The sequence below is a fragment of the Salmo salar genome, chromosome 01 (genome assembly GCF_965601325.2).
Source record: "Salmo salar chromosome 01, fSalSal1, whole genome shotgun sequence".
Classification (NCBI taxonomy): Eukaryota; Metazoa; Chordata; class Actinopteri; order Salmoniformes; family Salmonidae; genus Salmo; species Salmo salar.
In genome coordinates, this window is record NC_138291.1 from 73,768,515 (window position 1) to 73,795,939 (window position 27,425).

The following is a 27,425-nucleotide window of genomic DNA, read 5'->3' on the forward strand; positions in this document are numbered from 1 at the left end:
AAATCGGTGTCTTTAAGATTGAGATCATTTCTGGGCTTTGTCTCAGTCCACTGCATCCGCCTTCGCATAGTTACAGCGGCGTTTCAGACCAGGAGACATCCCGAAAGTCCGGTATTCTCATGAAAACTTCTGTAGCATCCGAACGGTTTTGGCTACACACATGACCCCTTTCTGGAAAGATGACACTCTCAGGATGCTTATCATCAGAGTGGATAGTGTTCAATACCACATCTGTGTAGGCTAACGTTCCATTATAAGCCAATAAACTTCCGTACATGTTATGATGCCAATTCTTATAGTAGGTAGGCAAAATTATTTAAATCCTGGATTTGTAAAAATCCCTGTTTCTGGTGGAATTTGGAACAGCCGGGTCCGCTGCTTATTTGCATGTGCCCGCGCCGCCACCACCATACCGCTTTAGGAATGAATGCAGCCCCAGTTTGCAATTGTTTTGGACAAATGACTCGAGTCTACAACTGGAGCAAATCTGTTGGGTCAAAAGAATAACACCCACCAACTTTATGTGGCGAAAATTGAGCGCGTTTGAATGTGATAGCATCCCACCACATTCCATGTAAGTAAATCGTTTTACTCATATAACGAACTCTGAAACTGCACATGCCAAAAGCTCTTAAGAGTCTTATTGGGGAGAGGATATGAGTAGAATGCGAATGATGTAGCCAAGCGTTTGTCAGAGAACCGTCTAATAATTTGGATGCACAGTTTTTGGGATTAAATTATTTTAACAAACGAATTTACCAAACACCGTGCATGTAAACTGCGCGGAGTAGCCTAGGTCACAAATAGCAAATGTTTATAGCTGAAGTTCTAATGGTAACAATAATGCAATGCGCTACCTCGAAATGACATTCGAATGCACCGTTACCTTAGTAAGCATTAGTAAACCTATAATTTATGATTTCACATTTTGTGTGTGTACGTGAGAGATAGATGTTTGGTTAGCTGTAGGATATTGTATTATTTTAAACAAAACTTTGCATAGAGGCCAGTAGGCTACACAACCCAATGACCCATTCCCATACTCTGTGTGTGTGTGTGTGTGTGTGTGGGGGGGGGGGGGGGGGGGGGGGGGGTCTTTACAGGGGCAGCACGAGAGTTAACAAAATATCCCCTATAGAATACATGACATAGTAGCACGACCATAGAATGAGTATTATGTCTCTACTGCCATTAATTCCAATTAGACTGGTGCGGATTTCTCCCTGGCCAACATGGCTGCCATTTCCACCCCATTCTGGAACTTTGAGGGTTTATGACATGGCCTCTCTAGTAATTTAATAGGATCTCCATGAGCATGACTGTAGACACTTTCTATTGACTCAAACCTCTCCCTCTTTTATAATGTGCTTCTCTCTGATAAGCATTTGCTCAAAGTAATCTGTAGTGAGACAGCATTCTCAGCTGTATGCTATATCAGCAGTCCTGAGGATCAGGATGCTGCCATTTCAAAATGTTCAGTTGCAACATCCTAAATAACATGAAGTACCTCACTGCCTTTAATTTAATGTAACTATATGTAATCTAAAATGTAATCTACGTAATCCCAGAAAGAAACTATTTATTATGAGAGGACCATAAACAATAGCTAGTAATGCTGCATACTCTAGTTATAAACTGCTGAGGTGTAGTCACTTTTGAGGACACAAGCTCAAGTACACAGTAGAAAAATGATACAAATATTATATATTTTATATGACGTCCAGGGCTTTTGGAAAGTATTCTGACCCCCTGACTTTTTTCACATTTTGTTACGTTACAGCCTTATTCTGAAATTGATTAAATAAATACAAATATTCAGCAATCTACATACAATACCCCATAGTGACAAAGCGAAAAGAGTTTTTGTTGAAATTTTAGCAAATGTCTTCAAAATAATACACAGAAATGCCTTATTTACATAAGTATTCAGACCCTTTGCTATGAGACTCAGAATTGAGCTCAGATACATCCTGTTTCCAGTGATCATCCTTGAGATGTTTCTTCAACTTGATTGGAGTCCACCTGTGGTAAATTAATTGATTGGACATGATTTGGAAAGGCACACACCTGTTTATATAAGGTTGCAAAGTTGACAGTGCATGTCAGAGCAAAAACCAAGCCATGAGGTTGAAGGAATTTTCCATTGAGCTCTGAAACAGGATTGTGTCGAGGCACAGATCTGGGGAATGGTACCAAAATATTTCTGCAGCATTGAAAGTCCCCAAGAACATAATGGCTACAGGTTCACCTTCCAATAGGACAACAACCCTAAGCACAGATCCCAGACGTGAACCCGATCTAACATCTCTGGAGAGACCTGAAAATAGCTGCGCATCAATGCTCCCCATCCAACCTGACAGAGCTTGAGAGGATCTGCAGAGAAGAATGGGAGAAACTCCCCAAATACAGGTGAGCCAAGCTTGTAGCGTCATACCCAAGAAGACTCAATGTTCTAATCACTGCCAAAGGTGCTTCAACAAAGTACTGAGTAAAGGGTCTGAATACTTATGTAAATGTGATATACGTTTTCTATTTGTAATACACTTGCAAAAATGTAAAAAAAACTATTTTTACTTTGTAATTATGGGGTATTGTATGTAGATTGATGAAGGAAAAAAACTATAACGGCTGTAACGTAACAAAATGTGGAAAAAGTCAAGTGGTCTGAATACTTTCTGAAGGGACTGCATTTCCTATTCAACAAAACTGTATGAATAAGGCTTGAAATGACTTATATGCTTTCTAAATATAGTATGATCAAATTATAAAACCACTAACTATAATATTTCATATTCCTTATAACTGTAAAATACAGCCCAGCTTCAAAGGGACATCCCAGCTTCAAGTGGGCTATTACTCAATGCAAGCCATTTCGATCTACGGTGTCCACAGGTTGATTTATAAGCAAAAATGTCGGTCGGAACCGGTACCAGGACCACAGTACCCTAAACAGGGGACTTTACATTTAAGAGGTTTTAAGGTTGCTAGCTCTGTACCAATGGGAAGATAACTTTTCAGACCTCTCATGTGTAATAATATAATAACCTTGTTATTACATAATCATAACTCAGTTGTAATTCTAACATCATAGCATTACCATTTGATATTACATTATACAGTGTCATAACACACATTACATTTACATTTAACCATATTGTTTTGCAACCTCAGGTGGTTTTTTACTCAAATTAGATAATTGTGGCCAAAGGGCTATTACAGGTCCTAAAATGTCTAAGCTCCACTGCCAAAATCCCTGCCACAGACAGAATACTTATTGCTGGGAAACATCACATGTTTTGGGTTTGAAACTCTGCACGTATAAGGACTTCCCAAAAAGCCAATAGATATCCCTGAAACTCATGGCACATCAGCATCAGGGCACATTAAGCTAGAGTCCTACTAACTAACCCTTTTTATGTGCACCACAGCACAGCAGCAGACTAATGGCAAGGGTCTTAACAGTCAACATTGTGCCGGCTCTCATCCCCAGAGTCCATCCCAAACCCCCACAGCTCACAAACAAACAATAACCCACCAGCTCTGATCTGAGTGCTTTGAGCCAAGAGCTCTTTTTATAGAGGGCGTAACTTCCAAACAGAACAGCCAACAGGATATAACTTGCACAGTAATGTGATGCTGCACTAATGTTGGCTCATCGCTGTGTGGAGCCGTCTGAGTTTTTGGAGGGGAGCGCTCCAAGAATCAGCAGACACTTTCTGATGGATCAAGGATATGAAAATAAGCTTGAGGTTGTTTTTCATATAGAAAATGCACAGACTGCACTGGCTCAGCCTGGTTTTAATGTATGCCGATTATTACTATCTGATATTTATTGTCTTTGTAGGTTAGATTTTGTGATATTTAGATATTGAAAAATTGTAACCAATTGCAGTTATTTGTCATATTCCTTGAAAACGGAAAGAGATAGAATTGACTGAAAAACAATTGGTTCAATAAGCCCTCAGACGAGGGTAGGGGTGTCATAGGTTTTAATTAAGTGTGATATTTTCAGGTTTGAATTACAGTCTTGACCTCTCGCCTGCCAGATGCCTTTGGTATCAGCTTGTTATGGAGGCACATTCCATGGTCTAGCTGTGCAGTAGTCAGCTAAGGGACTACCCTACTGAGCAAGCTGCCAACTTCTGACTGCTTCACAAAATCATCCCTTTATTACAGCCACACTGCCAGGGAGGGTCTGCTGAGGTATTTGAGTGTTTGCCTAAGGGTGGTTAAAACTCACTATCCTCTTACGTATGCTGCAGTGGACAGCCAAGATATTCACGGTTGAGAGACAATGTTCTTTCAAAATTCCTGAGTAATGGCATTTTTTTCACCCTGCGTCCCACCAGGCACTGCACACCCTCTTACTCAGATAGTGGATGGAGAGCAAAGTCAGGAAATACAATGCATTTGGAAAGTATTCAGACCGCTTGACTTTTCCACATTTTGTAACGTTACAGCCTTATTATAAAATGTATTAAATTGTTTTTCCCATCAATCTACACACAATACCCCATAATGACAAAGCAAAAGCGGGTTTGTAATTTTTGTACATTTTAAAGTCATATTTATATAAGCATTCAGACTCTTTACTCAGTACTTTGTTGAAGCATCTTTGGCAGCAATTACAGCCTTGAGTGCTCTTGGGTATGACGCTACAAGCTTGGTACACCTGTATTTGGGGAGTTTATCCCATTCTTCTCTGCATATCTTCTCAAGCTCTGGTGGCCATTTGATTAATTGTTCAGCAGTCTTATGGCTTGAGGGTAGACGCTGTTAAGGAGCCTTTTGGGCGCTCCGGGTACCGCTTGCTGTGCGGTAGCAGAGAAAACAGTCTATGACTTGGGTGACTGGAGTCTGACAATATGATGGTCTTTCCTCTGACACCACCTATTATATAGGTCCTGGATGGCAGGAAGCTTGGCCTCAGTGATGTACTGGGCCGTACGCACTACCCTCTGTAGTGCCTTGCGGTTGGATGCTGAGCAGTTGCCATACCAGCCGGTGATGCAACCGGTCAGGATGTTCCCGAAGAATATTTTGGAGAACATTTTGAGGATCTGGGGACCCATGCCAAATCTTTTCAGTCTCCTGAGGGGGAAAAGGTTTTGTCGTGCCCTCTTCACGACTGTCTTGGTGTGTTTGGACCATGTTAGTTTGTTGGTGATGTGGACACCAAGGAACTTGAAGCTCTCAACCTGCTCCACTGCAGCCGCGTCGATGAGAATGGGGGCGTGCTCGCTCCTCTTTTTCCTGTAGTCCACAATCCTCTCCTTTGTTAGATATTGTTCAGATATTACTTGTTATGAATTTGCTGCACTGTCGGAACTGGAAGCGCAAGCATTTTGCTACACACGCAATAACATCTGCTAACCATGTGTATGTGACAAATAAAATTTGATTGGATTTGATGCTTACAAGACGAAGAACAGTTTCTAAAATGACATATCTAAGGCTCGGGTCTGTCCAAGAAGTGAGGGTAAACGGTAGTCATGTTCTCTGCTATCCACTTTATGTTAGAAATTATTATTTTGGGTTTAGGGGAGGGTCACTTGCTTTTTTTCAAGCGTTCAGGGAAGGTTTAGTTAAAAAGTATTTTGCTGAAGGGAGGGCCATCTGTGATGCAACATTTTATGTTGGTGCTTTTCTATTTACCAATTTCTGTGTTCATGCAAGTGACTGATTGAACGAATCCTCACTATCAGTGTCTGCAATGTGGCAGTACGCCCAGAAACTTGTTTAGAGAAAGTCATATCTCAGTTTCAAGGTCTCAGCTTAGAGAAGAACTCTCGTGAGGTATTGGTCTGTCACATGCATGATCCAGTATTGGTCAGTCACATGAATTAAGCAAATGTTAATGATTGATTAATTATGAATAAGCTAAATGATGTAATTATGACTTGTCTGCAGTATATAAGAGAACTGACAGATCTTCACTATGGTGCATCAAGTTTGTTGGAACCTCTCCAGCGTGCTGACAATAAACAATGATTCATTTAAGATTGACTTCGAGTGGCCCTGTGTAAAAATTTCCACAACACATCCATTTTAATTTCAGTGAAAAATCAGAAGGAAGAGAAACATTTTGGCAATGTAACATAATGTCACTCAAACACACCTGGTATCAATACAGAAAGCATCTGCTGAGTTTATATGACCATGCCAAGAATTTATTGCACAAACTCAAAACTTCTACATTCACTTGTTTTCCTGAAACTGGGTGAAACCACAAGGGTGGGGTCCAAATTAAGCAAAACATTGTGCTCAACTACATTGTGCTCAACTACACCACCCAAATGGAAACACAATAACTCTCCCTCAATGTGAGCAAGACACAGGAGCTGACCGTGGACTACAGGAAAAGCCGGGCCGAATAGACCCCCATTAACATTGACAAGGCTGTAGTGGAGCGGGTCGAGAGTTTCAAGTTCCTTGGTGTCCACATCACCAACGAACTATCATGATCCAAACACACCAAGACAGTTGTGAAGAAGGCACGACAAAACCTTTTCCCCCTCAGGAGACTGAAAAGATTTGGCATGGGTCCTCAGATCCTCAAAAGGTTCTACAGCTGTACCATCGAGAGCATCCTGACTGGTTGCATCACTGCCTAGTATGGCAACTGCTCAGCCTCCGACCGCAAGGTACTACAGAGGGTACAGAAATTGATTTGGGGTATAGTAGATTGACATAGGCTAGTGCTTTTTCTGTTTGTTAGGCCGACTCATCTTGTTGGCTGACGAAAAGTAAATGTGGACAGTTCTTCCAACATCTTCAATATGCACCTCGGAATTGGATAAGGAGGTGCGCAGTTGCATCCCTGATATGTCTGTCTTCACTTGTGGCTTCGTAGTGTGCAGCATTCAGGTAGAAGGGCACAAGGCAGCACTCCGTGCCAAGGGCACAACAGCCACTGGCCGCAAAAGGCATGGATTTTTTTAGGGTGCATTACGGCCACACAAGGGGATGCCACCGTGTAATTTGAGGCATTATCAAGTACTTGTAATATTGTGAATGAAAGACTGAAGTGTGTACAGCCTGCGCAAAAAAACTAATCAGAGCTCATGCCTTTCAAGCAACTTTTTTCAATTAATCATTAGAGTCGCATCATGTAGCCTTACAATGTATTAAACATCAAAACATATAGCCCAACGTTTGTAGAACAACTAAAGTTACATTAATAACTCTCAATTAAGCATGTAGGAGTACCTATTTCTTTGTTAACCGCTCAACACAGAATAGCCGCATGTGTGCACTCCCTCAAATCGTTTGGAGAAAATATCATTTTTATTTTATTCAGCTTAATTCAATTGTATTGGTCAGACTATAAAATAATGCCATGGAATTCTAAGCAAATCTTGTCTGCTAAATTAACTAGTGTAGCCCATAGCCATTTGGCATAGCTTTATTATTTGTAATTGTAAATAAGATTTTGTTCTTAACTGACTTGCCTAGTTAAATAAAGGCTAAATTAAAAATAAATAGCCAGATCAGGACCTAACATAAGGACAACTCAGAGGATGCTATTCTGTTCTTCTGAAACAGACTATATTTTCTTCATATCATGCTTCTTTAGACCTGTCTAAAATAAATAGATTTATATTATATGTATTTATTAGACTTTTTAAAATGTAGATGTTCCAAAGGTAACTGTTGGTGTGGAAGCCAGGAGATGCTAAATGTGTTTATGTTAATTCCGGTCAATTACTGTAAGACCAACAGTTATTTGCTTGACAATCACCTGCTGACAACATTTCATGACCACCACAGCCCTAGGCGTGGCAGCGACTAGAACAAAAAAATAACACAAAAATATAAATACATATTTAGATTCCAGTCAATGTCTCTATACCAGAGTCTCATCTTTCAGATGCATTTGGAAATGAGTTTATAGCCCATAGGTTTCCAATGTTAGAGCTAAAACTCTGATGGCACCTGCACAGTGTTAATTCCGCCAACAAAAACTGTGACAAAAATATTGGTCAAACACCTATTTTTCAGTGGCAATTGACGAGACTATAACTGACTAAATAAACTCAGAGGAATTATAACTAAACAAAAATTATTTTTCATTTCAGTTGACTAAAATGAGATTATCTCTGACTACTAAAGGGGCTGGACAAGAGTTTTTGGAGAGACTGAGGGCTTTTCAGTGATCAGCACAATTAATAGCCGTCTTTGCGGACGTAGTTTACATTCATATAGCGTTCTAAAACTAGGCTACTTGCGGACCGGACCGTTAACCATTTGTTTAGGCTACATCTTGTTCAGTCATGTTACCTCATTAGCTAGCTATAGTTAACAATCTGGGGGCGTGTTCATCAGGATGCAACATTTTGGAATGTTCAAATAGAAATATGCTATGTAGAACAAACATGCCTCTTTGACATGTTGAATAAGGAATAACGTTGGCTCTATTCATGCAATTTCTATCTGAATGTGTCCCTATTAACATTACCAGTAGCCAATATGCAAACATATGGCACAAAAATAAAGGAAAAGGGTTTTATTGACTAAGTTCCTCTTGCCTTCAGAAAGTATTCATACCCCTTGACTTATTTTGTTGTGTTACAGCCTGAATTCAAAATGGATTAAATATGTTTTTTTCTCTCACCCTCCTACACACAATATCCCATAATGACAAAGTGAAAACATGTTTAGACATTTCTTGAAAATTAAATACAGAAGTCTCTAAGAGCTTTGCACACCTGGATTGTACAATATTAGCAAATTATTATTTTTACAATTCTTCAAGCTCTGTCAAGGTGGTTGTTGATCATTGCTAGACAGCCATTTTCAAGTCTTGCCGTAGATGTTCAAGCCAATTTACAGTTGAAGTCGGAAGTTTACACACACCCTAGCCAAATACATTTAAACTCAGTTTTTCACAATTCCTGACATTTAATCCTAGTAAAAATTCCCTGTCTTAGGTCAGTTAAGATCACCACTTTATTTTAAGAATGTGAAATGTCAGAATAATAGTAGAGAGAATGATTTACTTCAGCTTTTATTGCTTTCATCACATTCCCAGTGGGTCAGAAGTTTACATACACTCAATTAGTATTTGGTAGCATTGCCTTTACATTGTTTAACTTGGGTCAAATGTTTTGGGTAGCCTTCCACAAGCTTCCCCAAATCAATTTGTGTAGAACTGAATAATCAGAAAAGGCTGGGGTTCTAGCGGATTCAAGTGGTCTGCGATGTTCAGAATGAGACTGATATGAGGTAATGATTAATAAGTGTCTGTTATCGATATATATATATATATATATATATATATATATATATATATATATACATACATATAAATATACATACACACATATATATATATATATATATATATATATATATATATATATATATCACACACATACATACATACATACATACATACATACATACATACATACATACATACATACATACATACATACATACATACACACACACATCTTTTAGAGTTGAATTCAGGAGATGGTAACTCTATAAACAACTTCTACCGTGGTGCCCTAAATCCTAATGACTTAATTGTTACATGATTAATTTAAATTGGGTAAACAATTAAACATAGTTAGTTGATTCGATAAATAACAGTCATCAGATTAATGTAAATCACATTAACAGTGATGAAACGACAGGTGGAAGTGCAGCAGGTAAGGAGTGAGCGTAACATCTTGTATGCAGAGGCAGTGAAGGTATTTAACGCAGAAACAAATCGGGGCACCTAGAAGAGCAGGTATTCCAGGGCAGATTGAGATGCAGGTTGGGTGTGATGGAGGGAGCAGATAGGTGGAGAACACAAGACTGGTAGAAGACATGAGGAAGGTTGTTACATTTGTGACAGCAGTAATCAATTGCACAGAAAAATTACAACCGAGGACTAAGAAGATAAAGACCATAGTGGAGCAGGCAGTGAGTTATCTTGGGCTCACAGGACTGACATGGAAAAATGTACAGGATGACCTCAATAAGACTGAGAATCAGTCCAGCCAGGAATCATGTATTGGTTCATTTGCATTTTTATGGTGTTAATCATTCAACGGAATGCCAGAAGTTTGATGGCTAATGGGCAAGAGTTCAAACAGTTTATTGAGGAGTTACCAGCCAAACCTGGTGTGATATGTCTCCAGGAGACATGGCTAAAACCTACTCTAGATTTTGTATTACAAGGTTATGTTGCAGTCCATAGACATAGGGTGGCAGGGGGAGGAGGAGGTGGTGCTACCTTTATAAAGTGGGGGATCCCATATAGGTGTGTGGGAGAGGGAGTTGAACAGGAGTATGTAGTGGTAGATGTGTGGTTGGGAGGGGGGAATATGGTAATAGTGAATTTTTACAACCCGTGTAAGAGAATGGAGTTGCTGCCCCTTGGGAATGTAGAAGGTCAAAATAGGAGACGGGTAATGTGGTGTGGGGATTTTAATCCTCATAGTACGCTCTGGGGAGGGTCATGGACTGATGTAAATGGAACTGTGTTGGAGGAACTACTGGATGAGAAAGGGCTTGTGAGTCTTAATGACGGCGGGGGGACCAGGATTGACCCAGTAACTGGAAAGGAATCTGCTCTGGATCTTATTTTGATCTCAATATCTCAAGTGCAAGGCAGGTGATTCATATGGGTACAGGGGGAAGAAAGAGTAATGCAGTCCACTGGTGGAGTGGAGAGTAGCAGTGAAGAATAAGAACAGCACTTTCAGAATGTTGAAAAGGTCCCATAATTACCAGCACCTTATTCAGAATAAACAAGCACAAGCAGTAGTAAGGAGGATCACAAGGACAGCTGAGTATTGGAGCCGGTTCTGTGGAAACATCGGCAGGACCACTGCTGTGGGAGAGGTATGGGGGATGATTAAGAGGATGAATGGGGTCAGAAGCGATTGGGATCTCCCTGTGCTGAAAAGTGGGGAGATTGTTGCAGTGAGAGATATGGAGAAGGCAGAGATGTTAGCCCAGGCATTTGTGAAGGTGCACAGCTCAAATAATCTGACAGAAGAGAGGCAGCTTGGGAGAGAGTGGGTCAGAGGAGAACATCCAGGAGTCCTTGATCAGAGAGTGATGGTGGGGGATACATTGAGATAAAAAGAGCATTAGCTAAAGCTGGTGTAACATCTCCTGGGAATGATGAGATATGTTACATCATGATGGCTCATCTCAGTGACACAGCAATGGGGAAAGTATTGGACCTTTACAATAAGGTGTGGCAGGAAGGGAAACTGCCTGGAAGTTGGAAGCAGGTGGTAGGGGTGCCATTACGGAAACCTGGGAAAGACCCTACTAGTCCTTCAAGCTATAGGCCTTGACATAGCGTTGACATCTCACGTATGTACATTTATGTAAAGAATGATAATGTAAAGGCTGACTTACTTTCTGGAGAGAAGAGGACTAATGTCACCAGATCAAAGTGGGTTCAGGAAAGGCAGGGGAACGATGGATCCTGTACTGTGCCTTGAGTCAGTCAAACGGAAGACACAAGCAAATAAGGAGGTGGTGGTAGCCGTTTTCTTTGATGTAGGCTTATGATATGATGTGGAAGGAAGGCCTGCTTATCAAGCTGGATAACATGGGGGTTGGAGGAAGGGTTTTTAACCAGATAAATAATTTTATTTTTGGGCGATCAATACAAGTGAGGGTGGGGAGCTCTATCAGAAAGCTATGAGGTGGATAATGGCACCCCCCAGGGAAGTGTCATTAGTCCTTAGTTGTTCTCCATTATGATTGACGATGTATTCTCTCAGGTGAGACCTGATATTGGGAGGTCATTGTTTGCGGATAATGGAGCGCTGTGGAAGAGAGGGAGAAATATTACCCATACAGTCAGAAGAGTTCAAGAAGCGATTAGTGAAGTAGAGCAGTGGTTCCTCAGGTGGGGCTTCAAGTTTTCAGTTTTCTAGAAGGAAGGTTGGGGAGGAAATATACTTGAAGTTGTATGGAAGGAATCTGGAGATAGTGGGAGGGTTTAGGTTCCTGGGGGTCTGGTTTGACACTTGAATGACATGGGCGGAGCATATTAACAGAGTAGTTGTCAAAGGAAAGAACGTTTTAAATGTGACGCGTTGCTTGTCAGGAATGGAGTGGTGGGCAGATAGAATGACGTTGAAATGATATATATAGCGCTGTTAAGGTCATCAATGGATTATGGAAGTATAGCAATGGATATGCATATGGATCAGAAGCTCAGACATCTTTAAAAAAGCTAGATATTATCCAAGCCCAAGCCCTAAGAATATGTTGCGGAGCACTATGGATCTCTCCGGGGGCAGCGATGCAGGTATAGTAGGGAGAGATACCGTTAAGATTAAGAAGACAACAGCTGGCCATTACATATTGGGTAAATCTACAAGGACATAAGGTTACACATCCTAAATAAAAGGTGCTCCTAGAGTGCTGGGAACATAAACAAAATCTGAATACAAGCTTTGGGTGGATAGGCAGTTGCATGGAGAGAGAGATGGGGTTGTTTGGGAGGGAGTTTAGCCCCTCTGTAGTTCTTCCTGCTATCCCACATTGGTTTCTCCCTCAACCAGTGATAGATCTAGGGTTGTTTGAGAGGGTAAGAGATGTTGAGGAAGGAGTAGATTCAGTTGTAAGTGAACATTTAAGAACACAATACTATGCTTTCTTGAATATATTAACAGATGGATCTAAGGACCCTAAAACAGGGAGGACAGGAGCAGCTTTTAGTGTTCCTGAGTTTAAGGTGGCAGTGACAAAAAGAGCAACGGATCATTTGCCTATTTACAGAATGGAGTTGTTGGCCATACTATTGGCTGCAGAGTGGGTGGAGGAGGTGAGGCCAGACAGGGTAGTCATCTGCTCCGACTCCTGTGCAGCACTGATGAGCTTAAATTCATATGTGTCTCAGAGCAGACAGGATATATTGTATGAGGTTTTGCAGTGTTTGTATAGGGTGAAACAGATGGGGGTATTTGTGATATTCCTCTGGGTACCAGTTCATGTGACAGTAGAGGGGAATGAGGAAGTGGATATTATTGCCAAGCAGGCTCTTAAACATCCTAATGTTGAAAATGGAATTGTCAATCAGTAAAGCAGAAGCCAAGGGATTAATAAAAACAGTGGTTAAAAATAAGTGGCAAGTGTTGTGGTACAGGGAGAGTAAAGGAAGACACTTGTATAAAATCCAGGAAAAGATGGGGGCAGGGAGGTCCTCAGGCCGAGAGAGAAGGGAGGAATGTGTAGTCACAAGGCTGAGACTGGGACACACAAGGCTAAATAGTACATTGAAAGTGGTGGGGAAACATTTAACTGGGAGGTGTGATCATTGTCAGGAGGAGATGGAGACAGTGGAACATGTTCTATTTCAGTGCCCCCATCTTTTCCTGGATCTTATACAAGTGTCTTCCTTTACTCTCTCTGTTTCACAACTCTTGCCACTTATTTTTAACCACTGTTCTTAGTTATTAGATTTGAGGAGTAATGGGGTTGAAGAGACATGATTAAGTGAACTGCTGGGGAAATCTTCATGGGATGTAGTATTTCATTATGTATTTCGTTTCCTTATGGAGATGAGATTATTGGGTAGGATTTATACCTTCACTGTCTCTGGTCCACACTCCAGTCCAGTTAGTGACAGTAATGCAAGCCGGGCTAATGGGTTTGTAGCACTGTGCTTGGAAACTCACTCTTGCTTTCTTTGGTACCGGTTTAGGTGATGATGGGGAGAGAACTGTCATGTAATGCAGTGGAGACTGGTGGGAGGAGCTATAGGAGGACGGGCACATTGTAATGGCTGGAATGGAATGAGTCAAACGTGGTTTCCATATAGCTCCTCCCACTAGCCTCCACTGATCTAATTACTTCTGGACAATGTAAGAGGATGAACAGCCCTTCGAGGGTTGAGAATGTTGTTCGAGTTATAGGGTTCAAAGTAACGACAGCCACAGTAGGGTTCAAGGGAGGGAAGAACGATATACAGTAAATATCCCCTCCATCTAGATACACTACCTACTGAGATTACATATATAGTTAAGATCTGTGTAAGACCAGAACAGAGATAGGGGCTGTTCAGGTTTATTAACCTAGCATATGGTGATGCAATTTCGGCAGTGTCTAGGGCGGCCCTAGTGATAACTTCTTCCCGAAGCTCCATTCCTGTGCCAGGTATGTCACGTAGAGACAGTGTTCATTTTGGCACTCTTTTTTTAGTCTTAGTCATTTTGGCAAAAATATCATTAAGTCTTAGTCACATTTTAGTCATTTAAATAATGATTTAGTCTAGTTATTGTCAAAATGACGAAAACAGTGGGCCATTTTAGTCAACTAAATGCCCTTTCATTTTAGTCACATCTGTACTGTATTGCCTCATTAACCTATAGCAAACAATCACTGACTTCCATGTCCTACCAACATATTTTTCTGCATAACATTCTATTCTTTTCCAAACAGCAGAAATATCAAACATCTAAGAAATATCTGGCCATGTAAATTCCTAATTCAGTCTACACAGATATTGCACATTACATTCAAAACAAACACACAAGCGCAGAGAGAGAGTAGCAGCACAATCACAAGTTGGTCCTGCAAAGTATTGGTTGCACCTCCATCACTCGGTCCTGTCATCTCCATTGTTATCAACATCCCACAGCCACATTGGTGTCCAAAAGTAGAACGGGGGTTAATGACTTTGAACAGGAGCTAATGACTGTTTTGCCCAGTGATGTAGTCGAGTCACAAAACCTCAAGTCCGTACTGAGTCCAAAGTCCCCTGTGCTCGAGTCCGAGTCAAGTCATGAGTCCCTATGGCTGAAGTCCTAGTCCCAGTGCTCGAGATCTGGTCCAAGTGGTCAAGTCTAAGTCACTGGGTCTACATTAACTCAAAATAAAGTTATTCACCCATTCAGATATAATGTAGTGGCAAGAGGAATTTTCAATCAATTGTTTGCTATCCTTCTTTGTTTCTGTGCCACCAAGTGTTTGCATATTGGCTACTGGTAATGTTACCAGGGCCATGTTCAGTTGCAAAACGTTGTTGAACATTGCAGATAGAAATTACATGAATAGAGCCAACGTTATTCCTTACTCAACATGTCAGAGAAGCATGTTTGTTCTACATAGCATGTTTCTATCTGAACAGTCCAAAGCGTTGCGTCCTGGTGAACACACCCAGGTTGTTAGCTATAGCTAGCTATAGGTAACATGACTGAACAAGGTGTAGCCTAAACAAATGTAAAATGCGGGCCACCAATGCACGATAGAAAGAAAAAAACGAAGTGCCAGTATTGTGGGTCATATATCTTTTGAACGGTGAGGGCCAGAATCAAGATGTTTTTTCAGAGGAAAAGAGGAAAACCTGGCTATGAAATGCAGTGGGGAAAGTGGGGCGGTAGTGCAAGACTAGAAATTCAAAGACAGCCTACTTTTCTATACTCAAGGGAGTATAGAAAAGTGCCCTGCAGCTCACCAGCTGATGTAGGCTGTGTGTGCCACATCCTTCCCACTGCTGAACAGAACTGCATTGCGCATCTGTGCTGCTAATATTGTTTGTGCTTATCACTGAAAAGCTCTCAATCTCTCAAAAAACTTGTCCAGCCCACTAAATCAGATTTTAGTCACAGAGATAAATTTGTCTTGTCTCATTAAACTGAAATAAAAAAATGTTTTTGTTAGGTTATAGTTTTTCCTGGGTCTATTTAGTCACTTATAGTTTCGTCAATTGCCACTGAAAAATAGGTGTTTGACGACTACTTTAGTCACTGTTTTTGTTGATGAAATTAAATCTGCATAGAGAGCACACTCACAGATATCAACATGCCTTCAAGCAGATGTGTAGTGGTCTGGAGAACTGGGTATACTCACCAGGCAAAGGAAAGGCACCCTGTGTGAAATATTCTATGAGAAACATTGATATACACTCTGAATGACCTAAAATGATAAATCCCATATTGGTCTTTCACAGTCAGGCCAACCCAAGCTGTACTGTGTAAGTAGGCTAATAGTAAGCCTACCATTAAACAGGTAAGTTTAAAAACAAATACAGGTTTCAGTCACACTTTTTAAATCAGAAAAACAACAAAATTGTATGTTCTAAGTGCATAACAATGCTTAAACCACATCAGGAGACCACTTTTGAGGTCTGTTACCCTTTATTGCAAGTGTGCAGGCACCTAGCACTGTTTGGTTAGCAGTGTTTCTGTAGCACATGAGTTGGAGTTTGCAAATTTATACCAAATTCAAAACAGAAATACCTTATTTGCATAAGTATTCAGACCCTTTGCTATGAGACTCGGAATTGAGCTCAGGTGCATCCTGTTTCCATTGATCATTCTTGATTGGAGTCCACCTGTGGTAAATTACATTGATTGGACATTATTTGGAAAGGCACACATCTGTCTATATAAGGTCCCACAGTTGACAGTGCATTCAGAGCAAAAACCAACCCATGAGGTCGAAAGAATTGTTGGTAGAGCCTCGAGACAGGATTGCGTCAAGGCGCAGATCTGGGGAAGAGTACCAAAAAATGTCTGCAGCATGAAGATCCCCAAGATCTTCAAGAAGAAGTTTAGAACCACCAAAACTCTTCCTAGAGCTGGATGCCCGGCCAAACTGAGCAATCGGGGGAGGAGGGCCTTGGTCAGGGAGGTGACCAAGAACCCGATGATCACTCCGACAGAGCTCCAGAGTTCCTCTGGGGAGATGGGAGAACCTTCCAGAAGAACAACCATCTCTGCAGCACTCCAACAATCAGCCCTTTATGGTAGAGTGGTCAGACGGAAGCCACTCCGCTGTAAAAGTCACATGACAGCCCTCTTGGACTTTGCCAAAAGGCACCTAAAGACTCTCAGACCATGAGGAACAATGGTCTGATGAAACCTAGATTGAACTCTTTGGCCTGAATGTCAAGCGTCACGTCTGGAGGAAACCTGGCACCATTCCTACGGTGAAGCATGGTGGTGGCAGCATGTGGGGATGTTTTTCAGCGGCAGGGACACGGAGTCAGGATCGAGGGAAAGATTAACGGAGCATCCAACCTGACAGAGCTTGAGAGCTTGAGAGGATCTGCAGAGAAGAATGGAAGAAACCCCCCAAATGTTGTATTTATTTGTATTTGTATTTATTATGGATTCCCATTAGCTGCTGCCAAAGCAGCAACTACTGTTCTTGGGGTCCAAACATATTACAACACTTACATTACAAAAGTGTTAAACAAATCAAAATATATTTAAATTTGAGATTCTTCAAAGTAGTCTCCCTTTGCCTTGATGACAGCTTTGCACACTCTTGGCATTCTATCAACAAGCTTCATGAGGTAGTCACTGGGAATGCATTTCAATTAACAGGTGTGCCTTCTTAAAAGTACATTTGTGGAATTTCTTACCTTAATGCATTTGAGCCAATCAGTTGTGTTGTGACAAGGTAGGGGTGTATACAGAAGATAGCCCTATTTGGTAAAAGACCAAGTCCATATTATGGCAAGAACAGCTTAAAAAAGCAAAGAGAAATGACAGTCCATCATTACTTTAAGACATGATGGTCAGTCAAAACAGAAAATGTCAAGAACTTTGAACGTTTCTTCAAGTGCAGTTGCAAAAACCATCAAGCGCTATGATGAAACTGGCTCTCATGAGGACCGCCACAGGAATGGAAGACCCAGAGTTACCTCTGCTGCAAAAATTGCAGTCCAAATAAATGCTTCACAGAGTGCAAATAACAGACACATCTCAACATCAACTGTTTAGAGGAGACTGTTTGAAATCAGTCCTTTGTGGTCGAATTGCTGCAAAGAAACCACTAGTAAAGGACACCAATTATAAGAAGAGACTTTCTTGGGCCAAGAAACACAAGCAATGGACATTAGACCGGTGGAAATTGGAGATTTTTGGTTCCAACCACTGTGTCTTTGTGAGACAAGGTGTGGGTGAACGGATGATCTCCGCATGTGTATTTTCCACTGTAAAGCACGGAGAAGGTTTTGGTTTTTGTGACATATATGCTTGCTTTGAAAATGGCTGTGTGATTATTTTTGGCAGGGTACTCTCCTGACATAATCTAATGTTTTGCTTTCGCTGTAAAGCCTTTTTGAAATCGGACAATGTGGTTAGATTAACGAGAGTCTTGTCTTTAAAATGGTGTAAAATAGTCATATGTTTGATAAATTGAAGTTCTAGCATTTTTGAGGTATTTGTATTTCGCGCCACGCGATTCCACTGCAAACGTCCTACCTTGCCCAGGGAGGTTAATCTAACCACATTGTCCGATTTCAAAAAGGCTTTACAGCAAAGGAAGCAAAACATTAGATTATGTTAGGAGAGTACATAGCCACAAATAATCACACAGCCATTTTCCAAGCAAGCATATATGTCACATAAACCCAAACCACAGCTAAATGCAGCACTAACCTTTGATGATCTTCATCAGATGACACTCCTAGGACATTATGTTATACAATACATGCATGTTTTGTTCAATCAAGTTCATATTTATATCAAAAAACAGATTTTTACATTAGCATGTGATGTTCAGAACTAGCATACCCACCGAAAACTTCCGGTGAATTTACTAAATTACTCATGATAAACGTTGACAAAATACATAACAATTATTTTAAGAATTATAGATACAGAACTTTATGCAATCGCTATGTCCGATTTTAAAATAGCTTTTCGGCGAAAGCACATTTTTCAATATTCTGAGTACATAGCTCGGCCATCACGGCTAGCTAATTTGACACCCACCAAGTTTGGGACAACCTAAACTCAGAATTACTATTAGAAAAGTTGGATTACCTTTGCTGTTCTTCGTCAGAATGCACTCCCAGGACTTCTACTTCAACAACAAATGTTGTTTTGGTTCCAAATAATCCATAGTTATATCCAAATACCTCCGTTTTGTTCGTGCGTTCAGGTCACTATCCGAAGGGTGACGCGCGAGCGCATTTCGTGACAAATAAATACAAAATATTCCATTACCGTACTTAGAAGCATGTCAAACGCTGTTTAAAATCAATTTTTATGTTATTTTTCTTATAAAATAGTGATAATATTCCAACCGGGCAACGTTGTATTCATTCAAAGGCTGAAAGAAAAAAATGGAGAAGTCTCGTGACCGCGCATCTCCAGTCTCACTGTCCCCAGGCTGACCACTCACAAACAGAGCTCCTATACTTTGCCCAGAGACAGCAGACACCCCATTCCACTTTCTGGCGGCTTTAGAGAGCCAATGGAAGCCTTAAAAAGTGTCACGTTACAGAACAGATGCTGTAATGTCGATAGAGATGCAACAGAAGGACAACAAATTGTCAGACAGGGCACTTCCTGTATGGAATCTTCTCAGGTTTTGGCCTGCCATATGAGTTCTGTTATATTCAAAGACACCATTCAAACAGTTTTAGAAACTTTAGAGTGTTTTCTATCCAAATCTACTAATTATATGCATATTCTTGTTTCTGGGCAGGAGTAGTAACCAGATTAAATCGGGTACGTTTTTTATCCGGCTGTGAAAATACTGCCCCCTATCCCAAAGAACTTAACAAACTATAGTTTTGGCAAGTTGGTTAGGACATCTACTTTGTGCATGACAAGTAATTTTTACAACAATTGTTTACAGACAGATTATTTCACTTATTATTCACTGTATCACAATTCCAGTGGGTCAGAAGTTTACATACACTAAGTTGACTGTGCCTTTAAACAGCTTGGAAATGTTCCGTAAATTATGTCATGGCTTTAGAAGCTTCTGATAGGCTAACTGACATCATTTGAGTCAATTGGAGGTGTACCTGTGGATGTATTTCAAGGCCTACCTTCAAACTCAGTGCCTCTTTGCTTGACATCATAGGAAAATCAAAAGAAATCAGCCAAGACCTCAGAAAAAAATTGTAGCCCTTCAGAAGTCTGGTTCATCCTTGGGAGCAATTTCCAAACACCTGAAGGTACCACGTTCATCTGTACAAACAATAGTACGCAAGTATAAACACCATGGGACCACGCAGCCGTCATACCGCTCAGGAAGGAGACGCGTTCTGTCTCCTAGAGATGAATGTACTTTGGTGCGAAAAGTGCAAATCAATCCCAGAACAACGGCAAAGGACCTTGTGAAGATGCTGGAAGAAACAGGTACAAAAGTATCTATATCCACAGTAAAACAAGTCCTATATCGACATAACCTATATCGACATAATCAGCAAGTAAGAAGCCACTGCTCCAAAATTGCCATAAAAAGGCCAGACTACGGTTTGCAACTGCATATGGGGACAAAGATCGTACTTTTTGTTGAAATATCCTCTGGTCTGATGAAAGAAAAATAGAACTGTTTGGCCATAATGACCATCATTATGTTTGGAGGAAAAAGGGGGAGGCTTGCAAGCTGAAGAAAACCATCTCAACCATGAAGCACGGGGGTGGCAGCATCATACTGTGGGGGTGCTTTGCTACAGGAGGGATTGGTGCACTTCACAAAATAGATGGCATCATGAGGAAGGAAAATTATGTGGATATATTGAAGCAATATCTCAAGACATCAGTCAGGAAGTTAAAGCTTGGTCGCAAATGGGTCTTCCAAATGGACAATGACCCCAAGCATACTCAAAATGGCTTAAGGACAACAAAGTGGTGGCCATCACAAAGCCCTGACCTGAATCCTATAGAAAATGTGTGGGCAGAATGGAAAAAGCGAGTACGAGCAAGGAGGCCTACAAACCTGGTTCAGTTACACCAGCTCTGTCAGGAGGAATGGGCCAAAATTGACCCAATTTATTGTGGGAAGCTTGTGGAAGGCTACCTGAAACGGTTGACCCAAGTTAAACAATTTTTAAAGGCAATGCTACCAAATACTAATTGAGTGTATGTAAACTTCTGACCCACAGGGAATGTGATGAAAGAAATAAAAGCTGAAATAAATAATTTGCTCTACTATTATTCTGACATTTCACATCCTTAAAATAAAAGTGGTGATCCTAACTGACCTTAGACAGGGAATTCTTACTAGGATTAAATGTCAGGAATTGTGAAAAACTGAATTTAAATGTACTTGGCTAAGGTGTATGTAAACTTCCTACTTCAACTGTATAAGACATGGTTACTTAATGCAAAATCTAAAAGTAGGATGGTTGGTCGGGACTGATGGGTGTGCGTATAATGCGAACGTCTAGCAACCCAAAGGTTGCGAGTTCAAATCTGTTCACAGACAACTTTAGCATTTCAGCAACTTACTACTTTTTAGCTACTTTGCAACAACTTAGAATGTTAGCTAACCCTTCCCCTAACCCTTACCCTAGCTACTGAGACCAGGTTGCCTAGTGCTGTCATTGTTTAAACTTCTTTAGCAGTTCATAGGTTAATCACAGTGTTGTTGACACTGATTATGTTTACATGCACAGTAATAATTTGATAATAAACTGATTATGGCAGTAGGCAGATTATGCAATAGGCATTTAAACACCTTACTCTCTTTATTTTAATCAGTGTAAGGTCAATATCGAAGTAAGCATACGCCAATTAAAACACCTTTTCTGAGCAATCTTTCAAATGATTAGGACTTGTAAACATCGTAATCAGCGTTCCATCTGTGTATTTGATCTGCACATGTAAGCGAGCCTCCCTCTTTAGCGTGAGTGAAGTAAATTCGGAACATATGAATGAGGTAGTTTTCATATACTGATTTTAGATGTGTCAGGATTTAAACAGGATTGTTAGGGAATTCATTCTTCTTGCAAAGCTTGTAAATGTTTTAAATAAAACGATTATATTAATCTGACTATCCACAATAATCACATTATTGTGAGCATGTATCCGTACTCTGTGCTTTGTTCCCCCCAAAGCCTCTAATCCTGCATGGGGTTCAGAGCTCTCTCAACTAAGAGTTAAAAAGGCTTTCCCCTGGAATTTGTTTCTGTTCTCAGTCTTAAATTTATATTTTTATATTTACATTTTAGTCACTTATCCAGAGCGACTTACAGTAGTGAGCACATACATTTTCATAATAAAAAATTATAATCTCAGTATGTGGTCAAAAACACCACTTCCACCCTTTTTTGTGAATGTGTTTTTTCTTTCTTTTTGTGCCACAAATTGAACAGTTATAGAACAGACATGTTTACGTTCGTATTTCCATATTATTGCCTGTCGTTACTAAAATGGTTTAGATGACATCAGCCAGAATTGAAACCAATTTTGTTAAACAAACATCTTGACACATCATAATTGAATATAAGCTGGGGTTACTAACCAGAATACAGTTTGTTGACTGGTCTAGTAGTGGAATAAATGGAAAGGGGGTGGCAGGACAAGCTGTACAAATGTAGACAACCACCACAGGTCTAACCATGCCACTCTTTCCTGTACTACGGACCTGGAAAAATACAGTCAGAGCTGTTCTGCTCTGTGTGCGGAGTGAGTTTCTGCTCCTGGAGCAAATCAAAAAAGCATGTGGCCGAGGTTGGCGTGACAGAGATAATTATTATATGATACAAACATCTTAGTTTTGTGCTTGTTTCATTAATGTAATCAGGTCTACTTCTATAAAGTGTAATATGGTGTTGGGCGACGACGTACCATTTAGAGGACTGGTTTTGGAGTATCCATTAGCCAACCCAACTCCTTCATGGGTTTGGGATCTGGGGTGTTTTGAGAGGAAGTTGCCAGACTACAACTCCTCCGATGGTCTCTGTCCAAACCCCAGCAGCCTTATTTTAGACTAGACAGGGTGTGGATGAATGCAGTTGGAACATAAGAACAAACAACAGTCTCACGCTCAGCATATTCAGATGTATACTGTCAAAGCCGAACATAAACAATGATTCAGCCAATTCCATTCAAACATACAAATTTAACATCCACAGAAGACAATCTAGAGAGTATTTGGAAAACAACACTTAGAGTAATGCTTTATAGTGTTTCCAAAGAAAAGGTCAATCAGAGTGCTACATTTAGACTCAAAGCTTCAGTTCATTTGGAAAGTATTCAGTCCTTCACCTTTTCCTCATTTTGTTACATTACAGCCTTATTCTGAAATGGATTCGATTCTTTTTTTCCCTCATCAATCTACACACAATACCCCATAATGACTGAGCGAAAAAAGGTTTAGACATGTTTGCAAATGTTTTAAAAATAAAAAACAGATACCTTATTTACATACGTATTCAGACCCTTTGCTATGAGACTCGAAAGTGAGCTCAGGTGCATCCTGTTTCCATTGATCATTCTTGAGATGTTTCTACAACTTGATTGGAGTCCACCTGTGGTCAATTCAAATGATTGGACATTATTTGGAAAGGCACACATCTGTCTATATAAGGTCCCACAGTTGACAGTGCATGTCAGAGCAAAAACCAAGCCATGAGGGCGAAAGAATTGTCCGAAGCGCTCCGAGACAGGATTGTGTCAAGGCACAGATCTGGGGAAGGGTACCACAACATTTCTGCAGCATTGACGGTCCCCAAGAACACAGTGGCCTCCATCATTCTTAAATGGAAGAAGTTTGGAACCACCGAGACTCTTTCTAGAGCTGGCCGCCCGGCCAAACTGAGCAAGCGGGGGAGAAGGGTCTTGGTCAGGGAGGTGACCAAGAACCCGATGGTCACTCTGACAGAGTTCCTCTGTGGAGATGGGAGAACCTTCCAGAAGGACAACCATCTCTGCAGCACCACCAATCAGGCCTTTATGGTAGAGTGCCCAGACGGAAGCCAGTCCTCAGTAAAAGGCACATGACAGCCCGCTTGCAGTTTGCCAAAAGGCACTTAAAGAGACTCTCAGACCATGAGAAGCAAGAGTCTCTGGTCTGATGAAACCAAGATTGAACTTTTTGGCCTGAATGCCAAGTGTCACGTCTGGAGGAAACCTGGCACCATCCCTACGGTGAAGCATGGTGGTGGCAGCATCATGCTGTGGGGATGTTTTTCAGTGGCAGGGACTGTGAGACTAGTCAGGATTGAGGGAAAGATGAACTGAGCAAAGTAAAGAGATCCTTGATGGAAACCTGCTCCAGAGCGCTCAGGAGTGAAGGTTAACCTGGGTTGAAAGTTAACCTTCCAACAGGACAATGACCCTAAGCCCAGCCAAGACAACACAAGTGTGGCTTCAGGGCAAGTCTCTGAATGTCCTTGAGTGGCCCAGCCAGAGCCTGGACTTGAACCCCATCGAACATCTCTGGAGAGACCTGAAAATAGCTGTGCAGCGACGCTCCCCATCCAACCTGACAGAGCTTGAGAGGATCTGCAGAGAAGAATGGGAAAAACTCCCCAAATACAGGTGTGCCAAGCTCGTAGCGTCATAAAGTGAGGGAAAAAAGCATTTGATCGCCTGCTGATTTTGTACGTTTACTTATTTCCCTCATTAAAATGTAAATCAATTTATAACATTTTTGACATGCGTTTTTCTGGATTTTTTTGTTGTTATTCTGTCTCTCACTGTTCAAATAAACCTACCATTAAAATTATAGACTGATCATTTCTTTGTCAGTGGGCAAACGTACAAAATCAGCAGGGGATCAAATACTTTTTTCCCTCACTGTACCTAAGACTCGAGGCTGTAATTGCTGCCAAAGGTGCTTCAACAAAGTACTGAATAAAGGGTCTGAATACTTATGTAAATGTCAAATTAAATCAAATCTAATGTATTTATATAGCCCTTCTTACATCAGCTGATATCTCAAAGTGCTGTACAGAAACACAGCCTAAAACCCCAAACAGCAAGCAATTCAGGTGTAGAAGCACGGTGGCTAGGAAAATCTCCCTAGAAAGGCTAAAACCTAGGAAGAAACCTAGAGAGGAACCAGGCTATGAGGGGTGGCCAGTCCTCTTCTGGCTGTGCCGGGTGGAGATTATAACAGCACATGGTCAAGATGTTCAAATGTTCATAAATGACCAGCATGGTCAAATAATAATAATCATAGTAGTTGTCGAGGGTGCAACAAGTCAGCAACTCAAGAGTAAGTGTCAGTTGGCTTTTTCATAGCCGATCTTTGAGAGTATCTCTACCGCTCCTGCTGTCTCTAGAAAGTTGAAAACAGCAGGTCTGGGACAGGTAGCACGTCCGGTGAACAGGTCAGGGTTCCATAGCCGCAGGCAGAACAGTTGAAACTGGAGCAGCAGCACGGCCAGGTGGACTGGGGACAGCAAGGTGTCATCATGCCAGGTAGTCCTGAGGCATGGTCCTAGGGCTCAGGTCCTCCGAGAGAGAGAAAGAAAGAAAGAGAGAAAGAGAGAATTAGAGAGAGCATATTTAAATTCACACAGGACACCGGATAAGAGAAGAGAAATACTCCAGATGTAACAAACTGACCCTAGCCCCCCGACACATGAACTACTGCAGCATAAATACTGGAGGCTGAGACAGAAGGGGTCAGGAGACACTGTGGCCCCATCCGATGAAACCCCCGGACAGGGCCAAACAACCCCACCCACTTTGCCAAAGCACAGCCCCCACACCACTGGATGGATATCTCCAACCACCAACCTACCATCCTGAGAAAAGGCCGAGTATAGCCCACAAAGATCTCCGCCACGGCACAACTGAAGGGGGGGTGCCAACCCAGACAGGAAGACCACGTCAGTGACTCAACCCACTCAAGTGACGCACCCCTCCTAGGGACGGCATGGAAGAACACCAGTAAGCCAGTGACTCAGCCCCTGTAATAGGGTTAGAGGCAGAGAATCCCAGTGGAGAGAGGGGAACCGGCCAGGCATAGACAGCAAGGGTGGTTCGTTGCTCCAGCCTTTCCGTTCACCTTCACACACAGTAACAAAAGCATGGATTAATTTTTCTGCATCATGTTTGGACAGAAAGTTTCTGATTTTTGCAATGTTACGTAGATGGAAAAAAGCTGTCCTTGAAACAGTCTTGATATGTTCTTCAAAAGAGAGATCAAGGTCCAGAGTAACGCCGAGGTCCTTCACAGTTTTATTTGAGACGACTGTACAACCATCCAGATTAATTGTCAGATTCAACAGAAGATCTCTTTGTTTCTTGGGACCTAGAACAAGCATCTCTGTTTTGTCCGAGTTGAAAAGTAGAACGTTTGCAGCCATCCACTTCCTTATGTCTGAAACACAGGCTTCTAGCGAGGGCAATTTTGGGGCTTCACCATGTTTTATTGAAATGTACAGCTGTGTGTCATCCAGGGTCGGAAATCCCGGGGGGGACGGGGGGGACACGACCCCCCCCATCCTGGGAAAAATATGATTTGTCCCCCCCAATATATCACTGAAACATAACTATGTAATTTAAATAATATTAATAATACGCAATGAAAGCAATTGTGGCAAGGTAACAGAGGGGTCGTGTCTACTGTCTGAAAGGCACTCAATGAACGTAACTGACGTGAGGTTAATCCAGTCATTCGCTCACACACACTAGCTGAATATGCAGAGCTAGCGCGCAAATATTAACTATTAAGCTAGCTAGTACCTATTCCATTTATGTGGCCTCGTCAAAGATGGAATCTTTGCTATCGTCAATTTATTCCAAGATCAGCATGCAGATGATGTAAATTAGTGCTTCAAAGTCCCTGTGATAAGGTTAGCAATAAACTGAAGTCCAAACTGAACAGAACTACACTCTCTTCTACCATTGTCTTAAATATATTTAATGGTCTCGGTACAAAAGCTAAATTGTCGCAAGGGAACTTTTATTTATTTATTTTATTTCACCTTTATTTAACCCGGGTAGCAAAGATTATAGCAAACACCACTGAAACAGAATTGGTGCTCGCTAGCTTTGCCAATTCAGCTATTGTTGGAAGCCAGCCAATATGAAACAAACTATTAAAATTACAAAAGGTTGCAGCATATGTTGTGTAAATGGTGAACTCATACAGCTGTCAACTCTTGTCATTTTAATCCGTTTCACATTTGCTAGCTACCTTTTAGATCGAAGCCCAAATAGAATGATAAAATATAAGATGATAGAAGCCCATCTCCTACTGTAAATAACCTACACACTGTGTGTGTGTGTGTGTAGCCAGCCAGCCAGGTAGAAAAATGGCAGAAAAACAAAAGACGGTCATCAGAGTATTTTTCAGTACACCAAAACGCAAAGTAAGAACCCTAGTAGCCTAATATCTCAAAGACTAGTTGATAAAATGTTCATAAGAAAGAAATGAAATTCTAATGGAAATGTTTCACAATGTTGTCATTAGGCAGAGCAGGCAACAGATGGCACACAGACAGCAGAGTTGGGGACAGATATGCAGGGACAGACTGGCAGAGACAGGGAGTCTCAGGTAAGTTTGTTGAGTCTTTGTTTGGCAACATTATGAAAGGTTCTCAATTTTTTTGACTTGTAAAATAGGAACATAATTGGAAAATGCCATGGATACCCCCACTCTCAACTTAAACTGGTGACTGAACTAAGATTTGTTAAAGGCAATGGTATTGCTGTTGTGATTAGTTGTGTAGTTTTGGGTACCGGTGGTTAGGAGTACGGCAAACACCTTATTTCTTTGGTTCCTTAATATACATTTACCATATTACA

At 41.1% G+C, this 27,425-nt stretch overlaps 1 protein-coding gene across 3 annotated transcripts in view; it reads left to right on the forward strand.

Annotated features, from left to right (window-relative positions):
* The first annotated feature begins 209 nt into the window (after positions 1-209).
* The window catches only part of LOC100196543 (equilibrative nucleoside transporter 1), a 59,789-nt gene continuing 32,573 nt past the window's right edge, over positions 210-27,425 (forward strand). The window contains exons 1-2 of one of the 3 annotated variants that reach the window (XM_045721891.2): positions 210-574; positions 27,091-27,174. The gene's annotated coding sequence lies outside the window, so the exon portion shown is untranslated. The remainder of the gene's footprint in view (positions 575-27,090; positions 27,175-27,425) is intronic. The other 2 variants (XM_014205932.3, XM_014205926.3) reach the window with 2 other exon arrangements.